General features: G+C 37.0%; 1 protein-coding gene across 2 annotated transcripts in view; it reads left to right on the top strand.

Annotated features, from left to right (window-relative positions):
• GRID2 (glutamate ionotropic receptor delta type subunit 2) overlaps positions 1–18,729 on the top strand; it is a 1,547,682-nt gene that overhangs the window by 1,151,767 nt on the left and 377,186 nt on the right. The window lies entirely within an intron of this gene.

Genomic DNA, 18,729 nt, shown 5'->3' with positions numbered 1-18,729 from the left:
TAGTGTCTGCGAGTACTAACTGATAAAATCAGAAAGGGAGAGAAGGATCCAACATGGGAAGCAGGATACACAGCAGACTCATAGAATGGCAGATGTCCTAAATAGCACTCTGGCCTCAGAATCAGCCCTTAAGGCATTGGGATCTGGCTGAAGAGCCCATGAGAGTATTGTAGGCATGGAAAGCCAAGACACTCTAGGAAAAAAAAAAAAAAAGAAGACCTAAATGAAAGATCTCTGTGAGTGAGATCCCAGTGGAAGGAATGGGGCCATCAAAGAAGGAGGTACCTTTCTCTGAAGGGAGGAGAGAACTTCCACTTTGACTATGACCCTGTCGGAATAAGATCGATGTCGGCGAACCCTAAAGGCTTCCATAGCCTTGGCAACTCATGACTAGAGCCTAGGGAGATTACTGATGCCATAAACAAGAGTGTCAAATTGTTAAGTCAGCAACAGGAGTCACTGTGTACTTTCGTCTCATGTGGGATCTGTCCTTAATGTGTTGTCCAATGTGAAGTAATGCTATAACTAGGACTGAAACAGTATTTTTACACTTTGTGTTTCTGTGTGGGTGCAAACTGATGAAATCTTTACTTAGCATATGCTGAATCGATCTTCAGTATATAAAGAAAATTGAAAATGAAAAAAAAAACTTGGTGTTAAATTGGAAATGGCATAGAAAATTAATCAGTTTTTTAAAAATATCATGTAGGATCTCTGTCCTTAATGTGCTGTACATTGTGATTTAATGCTATAACTAGTACTCCAACAGTATATTTCACTTTGTGTTGCTATGTGGGTGCAAACTGTTGAAATCTTTACTTTATATACAGAAGATCAGTTTAGTATATATTAAGAGAATTGAAAATGAATCTTGATATGAATGGAAGGGGAGAGGGAGCGGGAAAGGGGAGGGTTGCAGGTGGGAGGGAAGTTATGGGAGGGGGAGCCATTGTAATCCATAAGCTGTACATTGGAAATTTATATTCATTAAATAAAAGTTTAAAAAAATTTACATCAATGCCATTATATATTATCTATATTGTGTAATTATAATTTTTAAGTCAAAAATTATAAAATTTCAGTAATTTTATAAAGCTTGACATAAGAGCTTAGAACTCACAGGCTTTTTGATTCAGATTAAATGAACATACTTATTTTTTAAAGCAATATGTTTAAATTCAAAAAAAGTTTATAAAGTAATTCTTAAAATTGAATTTAGATTTCAATAAATGCTAAAAATTATTTCCACATAAAGAGAAGCAGTTGATATTACCATTGTTAGGAGATTGTACAGAAAGGCTCATAATAATGACTGGGTTAGATCTGCATCCAAGGAAATGCTTATCTGTTTTTCTACTAAGGATCCCATAATTGCTATTACCCATTAACCAACTTCTCTAAGGTTCATTTACTCTGGACTTTATTAACTTGGTAAAGGGAACCATTAAGTAATTTAAACTACACTTATAATAAAATCTCATATTTTACTACATGGTTCACAAACTTCATAAACACCTGTGATAGGATTCTGACATTGATATTTAGGTGGATATTCATTAAGAAACGAGATACTCCTCAATAAGGTCAGCTAAGAATATGGTCCAGTTTTGGCCTCTATAGATTCCAAATGTTTGTTTCAAGTATTCTGATACTGTCCACGTGTCTTCTGAATTTACATTCAATGGCTTAAAATTTCTGAGCATCTGGTGCTCTATTGAGTTGTGACATTGAAGAAAAGTTAGAGTTTGCTTTGCTGGTAGGAATACCTTTTTGAATGAGGTCCCAGCTGAAAATCATTTTCCCAGTTGGATAGAATACCCCTTCACCAAACTTCTATTACCCTCAAATGACTCCTACTGTGTACCAGGGTCCAAGATCAAGATGAATGAATGATTTAATCCTCAGTAACCTGCAATCAGAATTTAAATTGGTGAGACAAAAATAGTACCTGGTATTAATTCTCGACATTAAGAAAATATTAGAAAATCTATATGCTTAATATACAGGATATGATTTGCCACAAAGAAAGGAAAACTTGTGGGAAATAGTTCTGTTTTCATTGTAAGGGTTCATTACATTACATAACTGAACAACTTTCATTAAGTTTATTTTGGAATCAAGTTTATTCAGTCTTTTTAATTTGCTATTATAAGAAGAAATTATGCATTTAAATATAAATGAACTGATGATCAAGCAAGATGTTGACTGACTTAATGTAGTCAATCTATAAATTGGTGAAGTACAGATGATAAGTTATTTGAAAATATCTGTATGGGATAATTTTGCTCACTTTGATTTTAGGATCCTGACTACAGGTACTGACTATGGGTATAGCTTATGCTGGGCTACAATTTTTTCAAAATTTTCGTTGGAACTACAAAAATAGACTACTGTAAAATAGTGGGAGTACTCTTTTCATGTTTGTCTCCATAGCAGATAAAAAGGTAGATTTAAAATGCATCTGAGTATGGAGTATGTCAGCCACAAATGTCTAAAGAATAGTAAGAGCATTTAAACATCCATCCACTTAATTTTAACTTTGAAAATAAAGAAATAATTTGAATCAAAACTATTTCTTGATAATATACTATATACAAACATGCTGGAAGTTTTATAAGAAAAAGATGGTTCCTGCCATCAAGGAGCTCCAAATTCAACTGTGTGAAATGGGCAGGTGCCTAAACCCAGCATAATACCCTAATAATAAATATTTCCAGACACTGACTTGAGGACTGCTATGGGAGTAAATTCATCCCAGATTAGCAAGTGTTTTCTCATCGCAAACTTGAAGACGTTTTAGTCAATTCATATATACAGAAAATCAATTTCCCCCAATGAATTGAAATTCATAAAACTACCTCTTTCCCTGAAGAGATTGTGGGGAATGAATGGGCCCCCTAAGAAGCTTGGCACTAAAATGAGAATTTACGAATTATGATCTATACTGCATTGATTGGTACCTTCCCCAACATGACCCCCCCCCCAAAAAAAAAAAAAATATGTCCATGAACTTATCCTTGGATCTTGTGAATGAATGTGGCCTTATTTAGAAAAAGAAGACCTTTGGAGATACAATTAAGAAGGATTTTGAGAAGAAATTATGGAATATCCAGGTGAACCCCAAATCTGAGGACAAATATTCTCATTAGAGAACTGCAGAGGGAGATGTGAGAAAGAGAAGAGAGGAGAGGAGATGGCCATGGAAGAGGCAGCGAGTGACTGAAGTGAGGCATTCACAAATCAAGGAATGCCTGGAGCCACCAGAAGCTGTAGGTTCTCTCCTACAGCCTTTGGAGAGCCATGGCCCTGCCAACCTTGATTTCAGGTCTGTCATCAGGAACAGGGAGAAAACAAGTCTTTGTCATTTAAACAGTTCAGTGTGGCAATCTGTTATGCAGCCACAGGAAACAAACTCTACTTTGTCTTCTTTTCCAATGCATAGGTAGTTTTCAATGTTCTTCAGTAAGGTACCACAAAGATGGAAGTACACACAGAAATATCCATTAGAACTACAGTAGGAAGACCGGCGCCGTGGCTTAACAGGCTAATCCTCCGCCTTGTGGTGCCGACACACCGGGTTCTAGTCCCAGTCAGGGCGCCGGATTCTGTCCCGGTTGCCCCTCTTCCAGGCCAGCTCTCTGCTATGGCCCGGGAAGGCAGTGGAGGATGGCCCAAGTCCTTGGGCCCTGCACCCGCATGGGAGACCAGGAGAAGCACCTGGCTCCTGGCTTCGGATCAGCGAGATGCGCCGGCCGCAGCGGCCATTGGAGGGTGAACCAACGGCAAAAAGGAAGACCTTTCTCTCTGTCTCTCTCTCTCTCACTATCCACTCTGCCTGTCAAAAAAAAAAAACTACAGTAGGAAAAAATTTTTATTTAAAAAATAAAAGCTTTATGACATTAAGAAAAATAGTGGTAAAACAAGAAAGAATATCCCTCATATTTGTACATATATGTACAACTGCATTCTGTCTTCTAGAAACTTTAGGTATCCTTAATTTTCAGAGGCAAACACTATCCTTGCTGTCCATTGCCCACTGGCAAGACAGGTGTTTCTATCTAATACAACACAACACAACACGGTAACACTTAATCAGCTCAACACAACTATTTTATTACTAAGGATTCTGTGAACCTGATATTCAGACGGGGATCAGCTAGAACAGATCCCCTCTGCTCCATGCATAGTGCTGACTCAGATACCTCAATTTGGATCTGGAGGAGCCAAGATGATGGTGTTCACATAGCCAGGGCCTTGACTCTTGCTATTGGCTAGGAAGCCTTAGATTTCTTAGCATAGCCTCTCATCACTCAGTATTCTTTCCCAGGCTCTTTATTTTTTTTAAATGATGGTAAAAATATAAATATGAAACCTACCATCATCACCATTTCTCAGTATACAGTTTAGTGGTAATAAATGCATTCATACTACTGTGCAACAATTTTCACCCATTTAACTTCAACGCTCTCTTATGGTGCAAAATTGAAGCTCTATACCTGTTAAACAATAATTTCCCATTTCTTCCCCCAGCCCCTGGAAACTACCATTCTACTTTCTGTACTCTAAGTGCCACTCCTAAGTGGAAGCATAAAGTATTCGTCTTTGTGTAACTGGTTTATTTCACTAAGTATAATATCTTCAGTGTTCATCCACATAGTAGCATAGGTCATAATTTCCATCCTTTTTATGAGTTACTGATGAGGAAGGACTTAGTTGTGTCATTTTTACACTTGATCTTAGCCAAAAGGCCAAGAAGTGATTGGTTGTGTCATTTTAAAAAATCTGTTTTCTAAATGCCTTGCAACAGTTTTGTCCCTAATTTCCTATATTACTGTTTTCTTTTGTGTATTGAGTTGATTTTTTTTGTAGTGAAACATTTACGTTCCTATCTCATTGCCTTTTGTATATGTTCTATAGCTATTTTCTTTGTAGTTACCCTGGAGATTACATGGACCATCCTAAAGTGATAGGATTAATACTAATCTAGTTATAGGATTATATCTAATTTCAATTCAGTTTAATTCAATGACATACACAAACTCTTTTCCTTTACATTTCCCTCACTAAGACTTTCGATTATTTAAGTCTCAAAATTACAGTCTTTGTGTTTTTGGAAACATATATAAATATAGGGTGAATTAGTCTCATATTATGCAGAAAATAAATGTGGAGTTACAAACCATTGTTATAATAATACTGGGTTTATGATTGTCTGTGGATGAGTATTTACCTTCACTGCGTTTATTTCTCATTATAACTTAGAATTACTGTCTAGTGTCCTTTCATTTTAGCCACCAGAACTCCTGTTAGCGTTTTTTTTTTTACAAGATTATTGCTAACAAATGTTCTCAGCTTTTGTGTATCTGAAAATATCATAATTTATCTCTAACTTTCTGAATAAAATTTTTTGCCAGATACAGGTTTTTTGGTGGACTTTCTTTAAGCACTTTGTTAGCCCACTGCTGTATGACTACCAAAGTTTCTGAAGAAAAAAAAATCTGATAATTTTATCAGTAATCAGTAATCCCTTGCATATCACAAGTTCTGTCTCTGTCTTGCTGTTTTCAATGCTGTTTTAGCTGTTATAAATGTTTATGACATGTCTGGGTGGGGGATCTCTGCAGGTTTATTATATTTAGAGTTTTTTGAGCTTCCTGGATATTGATATTCACGTGTTCAATCAAATTTGGGAAGTTTTTGGTCATTATATCTTTGAATGTTCTCTCTAACCTTTTTAGACTTCTTATGCAGATGTTAATTGACTTAATGGTATCCCAGAGAGCCCATATGCTCTTTTCACTTTTCTTTAATCTGTATGCTTTCTGATCCCACAGATTTAATATTTTCCATCGTCTTCAAGTTTGTTGATTCTTCTGCCTGCTCAAACCTTTGAATTCCCTTTAGTGAATTTTTCATACATTGTCCTTTTTAGCTAAAGAAATTATTTTTGGTTTGCTTTTAGGTTTTTTTTTTATCTCTTTATTCATACTTCCATTTTGCTCATGCATTGTTTCCTTGACTTCCTTCATATTTTCCTTTAATTCTTTGGGCATCTTTACTATAGCTGTTTTTGATGTCATCTATTAGATCTGCCATCAAGTCTTTTTTCAGTGATAAGTTCAATGATGTTTCTTTTCTTTGAATGAGCTGTGCTATCTTGTTTCTGTGTATGTCTTGTGATTTTTTTTTTTGAAAAGTAGACATTTAAATCTAATGTGATAACTCTAAATATTAGTCCCCTTCCTCAAGGCTCTGTCATTTGTGATCTTTGTTTTTAATTGGTAAATTTAAGGTCTTCTCAGGTCTTTTCTGAGCCTGTAGCTTTCCCTGGGCATATAGAGATTTTCTAATTTCTCCTGTCCATGTGATTGCTTTGATATGTCCTAATCGTTAATGTCTGGTTTACAGAAAGGAAAAGGAGAAAACTGAAAAGGTGGGCAGCAGCCACTGGCTTTTAAATACCGTTAGGTCACTGGAAGGAGAGGAGTAGGAACTTGGAGCAATGGGAGAAGGTGCAACAACAGCGGCTGCCTACCTCTTTTGTCTGTGCCTCTGTGAAAACACAAATCAGCAATCAGAATATATATGCCTAACATTTGGAGAACAAAGTCCTTTGCCCACAATAGAACTTGCATACTATGGCCGGCACCGTGGCTCAATAGGCTAATCCTCCGCCTTGCGGCGCCAGCACACCGGGTTCTAGTCCCGGTTGGGGCACCGGATTCTGTCCTGGTTGCCCCTCTTCCAGGCCAGCTCTCTGCTGTGGCCAGGGAGTGCAGTGGAGGATGGCCCAAGTGCTTGGGCCCTGCACCCCATGGGAGACCAGGAGAAGCACCTGGCTCCTGCCATCGGATCAGCGCGGTGCGCCGGCCGCAGCGCACCTACCGCGGCGGCCATTGGAGGGTGAACCAGTGGCAAAAAGGAAGACCTTTCTCTCTGTCTCTCTCTCTCTCTCACTGTCCACTCTGCCTGTCAAAAAAAAAAAAAAAACTTGCAAACTACTTCTGGATTGCACTCATGGCTGCCTGCCATAGGGCACCAAGTGGTGATAGTAATCGCTTGTGCTAAGAACTGAGATTGATTGGAATTGACCAGAATTTACTGTCTAAGGCTCGCCCTTGAAGTCCCAAGTCTTCAGGAGACCATAGGATTCCAAAAGAGTTACGTTAGCTGGATTCTGCCAGGGCAATCATTTATTTTCTAGGTGCAGAGACAAATCCTTGATGCTTCTCATTTCCTTTGCCTCTTTCTTTTCTGATCTTTTTTTTTTTTTTTCTCTCCTTGGACACTGATGGGAGCCAGATATGTTTCTAAATGCTGTTGTTCACTGACTACAGCTGGGAGGAAGGTCTTCAGGTTCGCCACTACACCACACACAACTCACATCTCATCTACCATCTAGGTTTCCTACCTCTCCAGCCCAGCCTTTTTACTAACTTTTTACTTGATTGACTTGCAAAAATAAGAAGGGAAAGGCTATGAGATCTATTAAGTCTAGGTCCAGAAACCACACATCACTTCTGTTGTACTCTATCCAAGAAAGCAAGTCACAGAGCAAACTCAGATTTAAGGAAAAGGGATGTCTTACACCTTTGGGGTTTCTGTAGCCTAATGTCTTAGCCTGGATAATTTATAAATGATGGAAATGTTTTACTTAGAGTTCAAGGTGCTGGCAGAGTCCGTGTGTGGTGAAGCCTAGCTCTCTGCTTTAGAGACAGTGCCTCATGCTGAGTCCTAACATGGGAGCAGGGGAACACTGTGTCTTCACACGGTGGAGAGGGAAGACAGCTCATTTCAGCTGCTCTCATGAGGGCACTCACCGCAGTCATGGCAGAGCTCTCCTTACTTGATCACTCCACCTCACACGGATGCCGTCTACTGAAACAGTTTGGTTCCAACACATGAATGCTGGGGCAGGGCAGACCATTGATATTCAGACTACAGCTAAGGAAACAGACTCTTGCTCTCAATGGAAAAGTAGTATGTGTGCACAGCAACAGGAGGAAGCATTTATGGCCATCTTGCAGAGTGCCACACAATCTTCTGCCGTTTGTAATTGTTTTCTTTAATGAAATCTGATCTTTTCTCAAAAACCTCCTTATTTAACTATTGAGTACTAATTTTTGGAATTGTTCATATACTGCCCAGTGGAATTGGTTGTGTTTATTTTTATTATCCTGTTTTGTCATCATAAACTATTTGAAGTGAAAGATATTGTTCCATTTCCTTTTTTCTTATAAGATTAGTACAGTGAATATTTAATACATGTCTTTGATTAAAAATTTTGAGTGATGGGAGAACAATGTACAGTGGCTGTAATCATAGTCAAGAAATTATTTATTGCTAAATCTCTTACAGATTAATGTGATCAGTTTGTCCTGACATCTTACCAATACCCCTCCCTGCATTTTTTGATGCTTATTATATATGCGTGGTCATAGTGAGTAGGTGTCAATGGACGCTTATATGGAGAAACATATTTAGGATCACTAACTTAAAAAACTAGAAAAACACATAAATTCACAAAGATATAACAAAGCTTTCTTGAAGTGTGTTAGTACTTTGCAACAAGCCTTAGGAGGAGCTCATGATTTATGAGAGTCTTAATCATGTAAATGTTTGTAATACTTTGCGGTGAAATCAAACTTGTCTCAAAGCTGCTAAGAAAGCTCAGAGGCATATTTAATCATTTGAGGATTCACAGTTACCAACAAAATCGAGATACTCCATTATCTAATTGAACATAGGCACAGATATCTGATAAAGAAGGAGTCTGAAAGGAGGAATTATAGTGACCTAGCCAAGTGTCCTGTCAGTGTTAACACAAGGAAAACTGATGGCAGTGTTTGATTGTACTGCCTATAGTGAGTAATTAAGAAAATTTTAATGAGAAACTCTTTCTTGTTCATCATAGCAATGATTCTTGGTAGGAATCCAAACATATTAACAATTGTAGTATCACAAGACAAGACAGCATTTTATGATTTTATGAGACTAACTGGGTTATCCTTCACCATAAGATAAACTGTATGCCAACAAATTCTTCTATACTGCTGAGATTTAATATATTCTTTGAGAAAAATAAGAGTCCTTCATTCAGCCATTCAACAAATACCTATTGTGTTAATTGTATAGTAGGCACTGTTCTAAGTATACATCAGAGAATAAAACAGGCAATGACCTCTGTATTCATAGAAGTTATAGTATAACAAGGGATATAAATGATTCCATAAGCTTCCCACTTAGCAGTATCAATTATATTTAGATAATTTATCTAAGACTTGCAATAATATTTATGTTATTAAAATTGGTATACTTATCAGAAACTAATCACAAAATAAAACTAACTACTAACAAGCTGGGAGTAGTTACAAAAGAGTTTGGAATTCATTTCCTGAACACATAATTTTATTTTCAGATGACAAAATTAAAATTCAAAAATGTTAATTTTACTGGAAGTAAGCTCTGTGTCTTCATACATTTAGTCCAATGCTCCTTCTTTTTGACCAGTCTTTAAAAGGTGTCTTCTTTTCCCTACTGTAGTTAATGTAGAGGTATCCACAAAAGCAACTACACTGTCCATGTGGACTACCCCTACAATTTTGGGTTACAAATGACAGAGACCAAACTTGAATAGTTGAAACTAAAAGAAAGGAGGCCTGTTATAAGGAAACTGCATTTTCTCAAGGACCCTAAAAAACTGGAGTTCATCTTGGGAAATTAGTGATCAAAAACCACTCTGGTTATCTTCATGTCCTTTGCTGTAGGTCACTGTGTGAAATAGTGCCTTATTGATTGAGATCAGAATGACCTCCTGGTTTCTGGAGCTAAACTGCCTATGCTCAAATTCTGTCTCTGTCACTTGGTAGTTGAGTGACCTGGAACAGGTCAGTTAATCTCTCTAATGTTCAATCTCCACATCTGTTAAAATTAGGATAATTATAATATCTACCTGATGGGCTAATAGCACAAAAGTAAGTAATTTTAATTATTTGGGCTTGGCACAGTGCCTGGCTCATAGGAAGTCTCAGTGCATGTGAATCATTGTCGTTATGAGAGGTGTCTAGAACTGAGCTGACATGTGGGAGGACTTCATGAAAGTCACAAGGCAACCATCGTTCCACTGACTGTGCCAGCATAAGCAAGAGTCCAAGAGGAGGCCTCAGCCACCCCAATGTTCTATCGCCACACAGAATGGCACTAGGCAAGGATCAGGTGTGTCAGCATGGATTAGGGGAATCCTCACTGCTCAGGGAGCTCCAAATAAAATGGTGATGTAGGTTTATGAACCCGGGGTCTGGGTGGATAGAGAGGGGAATATTTAGGGATGGAAAAATACTGAGTAGTAAATGAGAATGGAGAAAAGTGTCTTGAAGGTTATTGGCCCTCCACGCCCACCCCTTACCAGTCAGTCTGGGCAAAGGCTTCTGGAAAAGGCCTAATCTAACAGTCCCTGAAAAATGGGCCTCTACGTGGAGGCTGCTAGGCCAAGAATGCTGACTTGTATAAAAATATGACTGTCCAGGGGTATCTAAGTCCTTGACTACAGCTCCCTCTATGGACTGTAGTACACTGACGGAATGATGTTCATGTATAAATGGAAGCTTTCCCCATAAGATACTGCCGGGTTAAGTCTTTGTATTTCCTAGAGTTGGCCTTGAAAACTCAATGCTGTTTGGTGGAAAGGGTTTTCTTCTATAAGAGTAATTTTTCATCCCCAAAAAGGAGCAACAGTTCATATTGCATTGCTGTTTGGAGGTTCTCTTTCCAGTGATATAGGATGGGAACAGGGCTTAGAGTAGGACCTGGTACCTGAGAAGCACTGGGAGTAGGTATAACCCATATTCTTATTCTTGTTGTTGTTGTGATATAATTCTTCAAACTATGGTGCTAATATGACAAGTAACTTTAGCTGTGGAGTAACAACACTATTCTTCATATTGAAGGCTTTTGAGAGCATTACTTAATCTTTATTTTGTGAAGTGCAATCGTTCTGCACTCAAGAAGAATGAGAGTAGGAAACTTACTAGCCAAATATTTTTTAAAAATTATTCGCTGGTAGCCGGTAGCACAGTGTCTTAGCTATATAGAGTTGCTCATTTAAATCATCACATAAGAAATAACCAATAATTACTACAAAATGTATTGTTTCTGACACTAAAATCATTGAACTCTATTTAGCATACAAAATGGAAGCCTCATTTTGTGCCAACAGTTGTGTGTTTAACAAAGACAGAGAAAAACAAAATAGTTGACTTTTCCTGAATCCATGAGAATTTGCAGATAATTATTGTGATAAATATGAATTATATAAAATGTATTTTTAAATTTTTCAAATTTATTTTCTCCCTTTGTATTTTATTTGAAAGAAACACGCATACCAACCAGATTGTCCATCTGCTGCTTCACTGTGGTATTAGCATACAAGAGAGAAACATGATTCTGTGTTAGAGTGACATGAACTAACCTGTGGGTGGGAACAGGAGGTCAGGGAAAGTTTACCCTAAGCCATACATGTTTATATTGAGAGCAACAGGATGAATAAGAGTTAATCTAGTAATTCATTTGTAGAATGGCAGGTGTTCTAATCAAGGAAGACTGCATATTCAAAACCATGGGGTATCAAATTTCAGTATACTTTAGAATCATCTTGATAACTAGAAACTGCTGGTACTTGGATTTCATGATCAGAAATTCTGATTTTATTGGCATGCAGTGTAGGTTTGACATCAAGGTCTTTTTTAGACTCCCCAAGTGGTTCTGTTTTGTTTCAGTGCTAGAAAAGCAATGTTTAAATTCTTAAGACAGAAGATTACATCTTACTCAGGAAAGTAAAGAAAGACTAGTGTGGTTAGAGTTCAGAGAATGAGAATGCAAAGGGAATGTAGTGTAATGTAGTGTAACCTGAGACAACAAATATAAATAGCTACAAATTATAGAGGTCCTGATAGGCCTCATTGGACGTATAGTTTTTATCTTGAGAACAATGGAAAACTATGGAAAGATATTTTCCAGAGGATATGATATCTGAATTTATGTTTGCAGTGTAAAGATTATATAAGAAAAATATGAAGTTATATTGGGCTAGGAGATGGAGATAAACATATTTCAGATTTTTTTTAAGGAGATAAATAAAATTGGGTGACTTTGGCATTGAAATGCATGTAAGAGATGGTAAGACTAACTCCTTGGTTTCTGGCTAGATTATAAACTTAATTCTATAAGGATTTGAGGTGCCATTAAGATGTCTAAGCAAAGAATTTTAAAAGAGTATAATAGAAGAAAGTATCCAAGCAGGAGACTTCAGATATTGGAGGAACAAAGCTCCAAAGTACAATAAAGATGTGTGACATCAACCTTGTCATTTTCACAAAGGTATTTATTTTGCTTGTATAATACACTGTAATACACACAAAGATGATTAAAACGGTGCTCTGGCCTTAAGTAAACAATTATTTCATGGGAGAGATAGGAAAAACAGTAAAGAATTCTAACACAATTTTACAAAGAACATCCCTTTAAAATGTCTCAAGGTAGACTGGAAGAGATCAAAATCCATTTTCAATGAAAAATTGTAGTTATTAAATGTTAAGATACAATAAAATTCCTATCAGAAAAAAAGGAAAACTTACAGTTTGAATGAGGGGAATCACCCTGCAGCATCATGAAAATTCTCGGCAGTAAAATATAATAGCAAGACACAGTCTCAGACTGGGGATGTTTTGTTTTCTTCACTCACCTTGAACTGTTGAGCCAAAAAGACAGAATGAAGGGGCTATCAGGACTGCAAATTTGTCCATTTATTAGGACCTCCTGGGTACCAATCACTTTTATTAAGATAAGGTCTAGGATTGGAACCCTGAATAAGGTAGCCATCATTTGGCTTCACAAAGTTTATGGTGCATTTCCTATTTTAAGAAAAGGAAAAGGAAATAGCTTGTTTATTTAAGAAAGGGTTCCCAGATAACTTTTGCAAAGGAGGCAAGTGAAAACAATGCCTTCATCCAAAAGGGCTAAGTAGCCATTCCCTTGTTAGAGCAAGTTTTGGAGCATCAGTTCTCAGCCTTGGCTACACATGGAAATTCCCCAAAGAGGCTTAGAAACTAATGCTGCCTACATCCCATCCCTGGTGACTCTGATTTAATTGTTCAGGGCTGTGGCATCAGAATGTTTGCTGCAACCTAAGTTGAAAAATCCCAGCATTAGAGAAATGTTTCATTACTGAAACTAGCAACTCACCCAGAGAATGAGGCTAAGCAAGGAACAAAGAATTCTGATTATATAGGACTAATAAAAACAAAAGTTTCTTTAGCCTTTACATGCCAATAACACTTCTAAACATTGGACAAATATCAAATCAGGGAAAACTCCCAAAAGTGCAGTGAAGAAATCACTTTTACCATTCCCATTTGAGAGGGGAGAATACTGAGGCCTAGTGTAAGGCATGGAACATGTCTATGATCCCAGGCAGTCTATTCCTAGAGTTTTTAACTGTTCTGCTGTGATGTGTTGCCTCTAAATGTAGTGTAATGGTAATGTTACACCAGCAAGAATTAAACAATCTCCATTTATATTGTATATATTTCTTTTTTTAAAAATTTTTTTCTATTTATTAGACAGGTAGAGTTACAGATAGTGAGAGAGAGAGAGACAGAGAGAAAGGTCTGGCCGCTACGGCTGGCACTGCGCTGATTCGAAGCCAGGAGCCAGGTGCTTCTTCCTGGTCTCCCATGCAGGTGCAGGGCCCAAGGACTTGGGCCATCCTCCACTGCCCTCCCAGGCCACAGCAGAGAGCTGGACTGGAAGAGGGGCAGCCGGGACTAGAACCGGTGCCCATGTGGGATGCCGATGCCGCAGGTGGAGGATTAACCAAGTGAGCCATGGCACCCGCCCCTATATTTATCAATATATACAAATATATGCATATTTATGCAAGTTATATGTGTGTACATATACATCTATATATACACTCATGTTATAGTCTTCATTTATAGGAATCAGTTGACAGATTCATGCTGTGGCAATTTTTGTTGTCCTTGGTGAGGCAGGAGATATAAGTGGTTGAATCATGTGATTTTATTCCCCCTGACTTTTCAAAGACATTTTCTCCCAGAGGGAAACACAAATGCTAAGGCTATTCCACATAATCTAAAGAGCGACTACTACTTCATGGTAATGACCAAGCTGTAAGAATGGAATTTTAGGAGCATATAATCATCCTCTAGGGAGCAAGTCTTACAAATTGAACCTATTTTACAGGTGGAAAATACCATAAAGGAAATTATTATTGAAGGGATTACTGGCACACTGCATTTCCACACAAGTCCAAGAGGAAAATATTCCAGTTTAACTCTGTAAACCATGTATCTGAGTCAACCAGCCATATGTATTTTTTTATTAAAGCTTTCTATCCCATTACACAAGTAATATTTACCAAATAAATGCTGTACCTTTCTAAATGGCTAACTTTCAAGCTGCTTTGCCTATGCTTTTGTTGTTCCCTCTTGTAGTGTGAAGGCTGAGAAATCAAATAAATGAAACAGTGGCCATAAGTATATAGCCCTTGGGCAGCAGCTATTCATGGCCTACAGCTGAAGCTTTGGTGGTAAAGCCAGGCTTTTTTGCTCCATATGAGTATAACTAATAAATGTAGGGTATTCCACTTGCTATTCAATTAAGAGCTCTCTTGATTCTTGCTATTAAAGCCTACAAACTATTGAGTATAAAACTGAAGTTGAGCAGTTTAGCTCTTTTTGACATTATCACATTGCCTGAAATACAGTGAGGTAAACCCCAAGAGTCAGAAGTCATCCATTATAGCCCATGGACAAATGAAAAGTGAAAACATTGAGGGGAAGAGAGTAAATATATAAAACTTGATCATTAGTATACATAACATTAGGAGTACGCTCCTATGCTCGTGCAAGTACATCAACTAGTTTGTTGAACACGAGTTACTACATTGATTTTTAACAGAATACTACAAGATTATTATTGCCAAAGCTCCAATGAAGGAAATAATCTAAGCACTAAGCATTTTTGAGAAATTAAAATGACTTGGGGCAATAACCAGAAATTACTATAGAAAATCAATATGCTTTAACTGAAAAGAAATGGAATTGGTCTTTAACTTTTATAAATTTTCTTGAGGCAGCCAGAACAGGGAAGGTAGTGAGTTTTGTTTTGCCATCAGTAGTGTGACTTTCTGTAAATCTCACATGCTGTAGGGGCCACTTTTATTATTTTGTGTGTAGAAAGCACTCAGGTGAATAGGTAGCATGAGATTTTGTGTGCATTATCTTTATTTGTCTCTGTTCTCATTGTTAAAAATACAGAAACAGAAGCAAAAACACTACCAGACAAAAATGACCTTTTCTACATAGCTAGAGAAGTCAAATTAATAAGATTTCAAACAGTGGAACCAGTGAAGCTGTTAATAAGCCTCACACTTGAACCTCAGTAAAATTCTTCTGGTTTTTCCCAAACACTATGCCTGCCAATCCTGCTAGGCTTCAAGGAGTTTTACCTGTCCAAGATACAAATTCAATTTGAATCTATGTGATGCTAACTCATTTTTATTGCTTATTATTGAAAGGAGTTATTACATTTAAACAGAGGATCTTAAAGTCAACCTCAGGGATATGAGAAGACATGAGCAAAAATTAAGGAATCTTAAAACTTGAGAAATCCTTCAAGAAGATAAGGATAATTATCATTTCCTGTGTGTTGCTGTTATTAATTTCCTCATTCATTTTTGGTGTTCATCTTAGGAAATGTCATGAGGCCTTAGATAAATGAAACATGTCCCATGCTCATGTTTAGTATGTTGATCACACACAATACATGTCCAGAAATATTTCTGAGCATAGTTTCTTTCCACTTTTGTACTACTTTTATCCAAAGTTCGCTTAATGGCTAACACAGATAACAGACAATACAGTGGAAACAGCAGAACTTCTCAGTCCCCCATAAGAGGGGAATAATGAACATTCTTGAAATGGTTGTTTTGAAAACTAAATGAGTTAATGTAGGTAAAGATCTACAATGATTGGAACATATTGCACATTATGTAAATATTGTAATAGTTACTATTAAAAGGGTGATGATGACTTTCCTTTTCAATTTTATTCCTATAATATGAATGTACTAGATATCATATTAAACCAGTTACCAATTCTGAGCCTCAATTTCCTTGAATATAAATTAGAAAAATCTTTGTTAAATAGATCATGTTTATGAAAAGGATTCATAAGCTGCAAAACAACACTGCCGTGAAAACCTTGAATCTGAACTTCCTTTTTTTTTTTTTTTTGACAGGCAGCATTAGACAGTGAGAGAGAGAGACAGAGAGAAAGGTCTTCTTTTCATTGGTTTACCCACCCCAAATGGCCGCTACTGCCTCCGCACTGCCCCGATCCAAAGCTAGGAGCCAGGTGCTTCCTCTTGGTCTCCCAGGCTGGTGCAGGGCCCAAGGACGTGCGCCATCCTCCACTGCCTTCCTGGGCCACAGCGGAGAGCAGGACTGGAAGAGGAGCAACCGGGACAGAACTGGCGCCCCAACCGGGACTAGAACCCGGGGTACCAGCGCTGTAGGTGGAGGATTAGCCTAGTGAGCCGCGGCGCCAACCTAAATCTGAACTTTCAAAAGAACTCATTTAAATCCTAGATTCATGCCTTAGTAGGTATGTGACCATGACTGAGGCTTTCTTAGTCTTCTTGTCTATAAAACAATAATGGTAAAATCATTTTCCCATGAAATTATTACCATGTAACATGACAGACATGTAGAAAGTATTTTAAAATGTAAAAGAAAAAACAAAGTAGTCAATATAGGAAATAAATATTTCAATTTCTTAGCTATTTATTTGTTATACTCCATTTTGATATGTGGTAAGTGATATATATTTCTAGTTTTCTAGAGAACCTGTATCTTAAACATTCTATGTCCCACAGTTATCTTTTAATATTCTAGTTTTTAGGTTCCACATTTAATAAATTTAGAAAATATTGTAGTTTGTACATATAAAGAATGGATGAAGAATTCAGTTAAATACAAGGAATTTATTTACCAATCCTAAAATCCAGTCCTCTGTTATTAAGAACACAAGCAACTTTGAGAGTACTATTATTAAAAGACAAGTGTATCAGATAGTTAAAAAGAATGCTGCAAGATGAAGATGCTTCATCAAGGAGAGAAAAGAATGGAGTGACTTATAAAATATGAGTTCAATCAAATAATTAAAATGAGACAAAATATAATGCAAGGTCTTAATAACATTTAAATTGTTGCCTGTGTCTGGGGGTGAGATACGGGTATATTTATCTATTCTCCATATCTGAATGTTTTTCTGTTATTTCAAATACCCAAACACTCGAATGTTTTAGAATATTTAAACCATTGACTATGCTTATCAGTTTCATTGTAAAGGAAGACGTGTTTCAGAAGAAGCTAAGAATTATGTATTTTTAAGGGTTTGTCTTGAGCTTGTTGAAACAAATTATTAAATAAATTTTGTTGCCAGTCCAGTAGTAAATATTTTGACTACTCATTACACCAAATGCTAAGATCAAGTTGGCATTCATAGATATCATTTATGTAGGCAAACTGACATAGGTTCACTAATCTTGGAAAGAAATCCTATAAAGAGGACAGAAATCGTTCTTTGTGCTTTGACAGCTTAGGTATATTTATCATAAATAAGATTATGACCTGAAAGCTGTTTGTTGAGTTTAAAATTTAGTGAAACAATTGTAAAATGTGGACATAGTACATTAGAAACTTAGCTTTCAATGTTATAAATTACTTCCCTACTAGTATTGTTTGGTCCAGGAAGCTAAAATCCTCTTGAGGAAGTAATTAGAAAAAAAGTGTACATCAAGGAAAATAATTTAGAATAGACTTAGGTTGACCTCAGAAAAGAACAAAACCTCAAAAGAAATTTCATAAGCTTTTAAATTTGGCAAGAGAACTACAATATCTCTGATAATTAGACTTTCAACACATTTGGATTTGCTAATTAGATCTAAGTTCTAATTAGACTTTTTATGTAACTAAGAATGACATATCATTGTATGAATTTAATGTGCTTTTACAGTTGAAACTGACAATTAGCAGCCTTTTCCAAATTATTTTAATAAGGAAAAAGCTGCCTTTGTTGATTATACTGTGATACCCTCTTCTCTTAAGATAAACTATGTACGTTTGAGTTTTCTTAATTAAAGACCTTTTGGGGAGCTCAAAGGGAAACTTGAATCTTCCTAGGAAGTACCTAAAGTGGCTATTTGCGAGGGATACCTGTGACTTTGGAAGCCATAAATAAATTGCATCACAAGGGAAAAAATCATAGTCATCAGGGAGAACCAGCACAAATAACCAGGTGCTCCTGTAATCATTCAGTTAATCAAAACAGTCTCCAAATAGGACACGGGGTCTCTCACAGTTTTAAAGCGTGTACATGCAGAATGGGCTCCCAAATGTGCGGGCTCATGGAGCTGGTATTAGGATTAATAGCAGGACAGTGTTTCTCAACATGTGCATGACAACAGTCACTCTGCAGCTTTGTTCACTGAGCAGTTATGCACTAATTTTCCGCATTATCTCTTTCTCTTTGCTCCTTACATCTGATTGAGAGGCTTCGGTTTTTATCCTATTGAGGTTTAAAAGCACTCATTTGTAAACTGGCGGCCCTCAGATTTGAATATTATAAAAGATAAGAGCACATGAAGATA

This window comes from Lepus europaeus, chromosome 8 (assembly GCF_033115175.1).
Source record: "Lepus europaeus isolate LE1 chromosome 8, mLepTim1.pri, whole genome shotgun sequence".
Classification (NCBI taxonomy): domain Eukaryota; kingdom Metazoa; phylum Chordata; class Mammalia; order Lagomorpha; family Leporidae; genus Lepus; species Lepus europaeus.
Note: the sequence above shows the minus strand (reverse complement) of the source record. Positions and strands in the feature narration are given on the sequence as shown.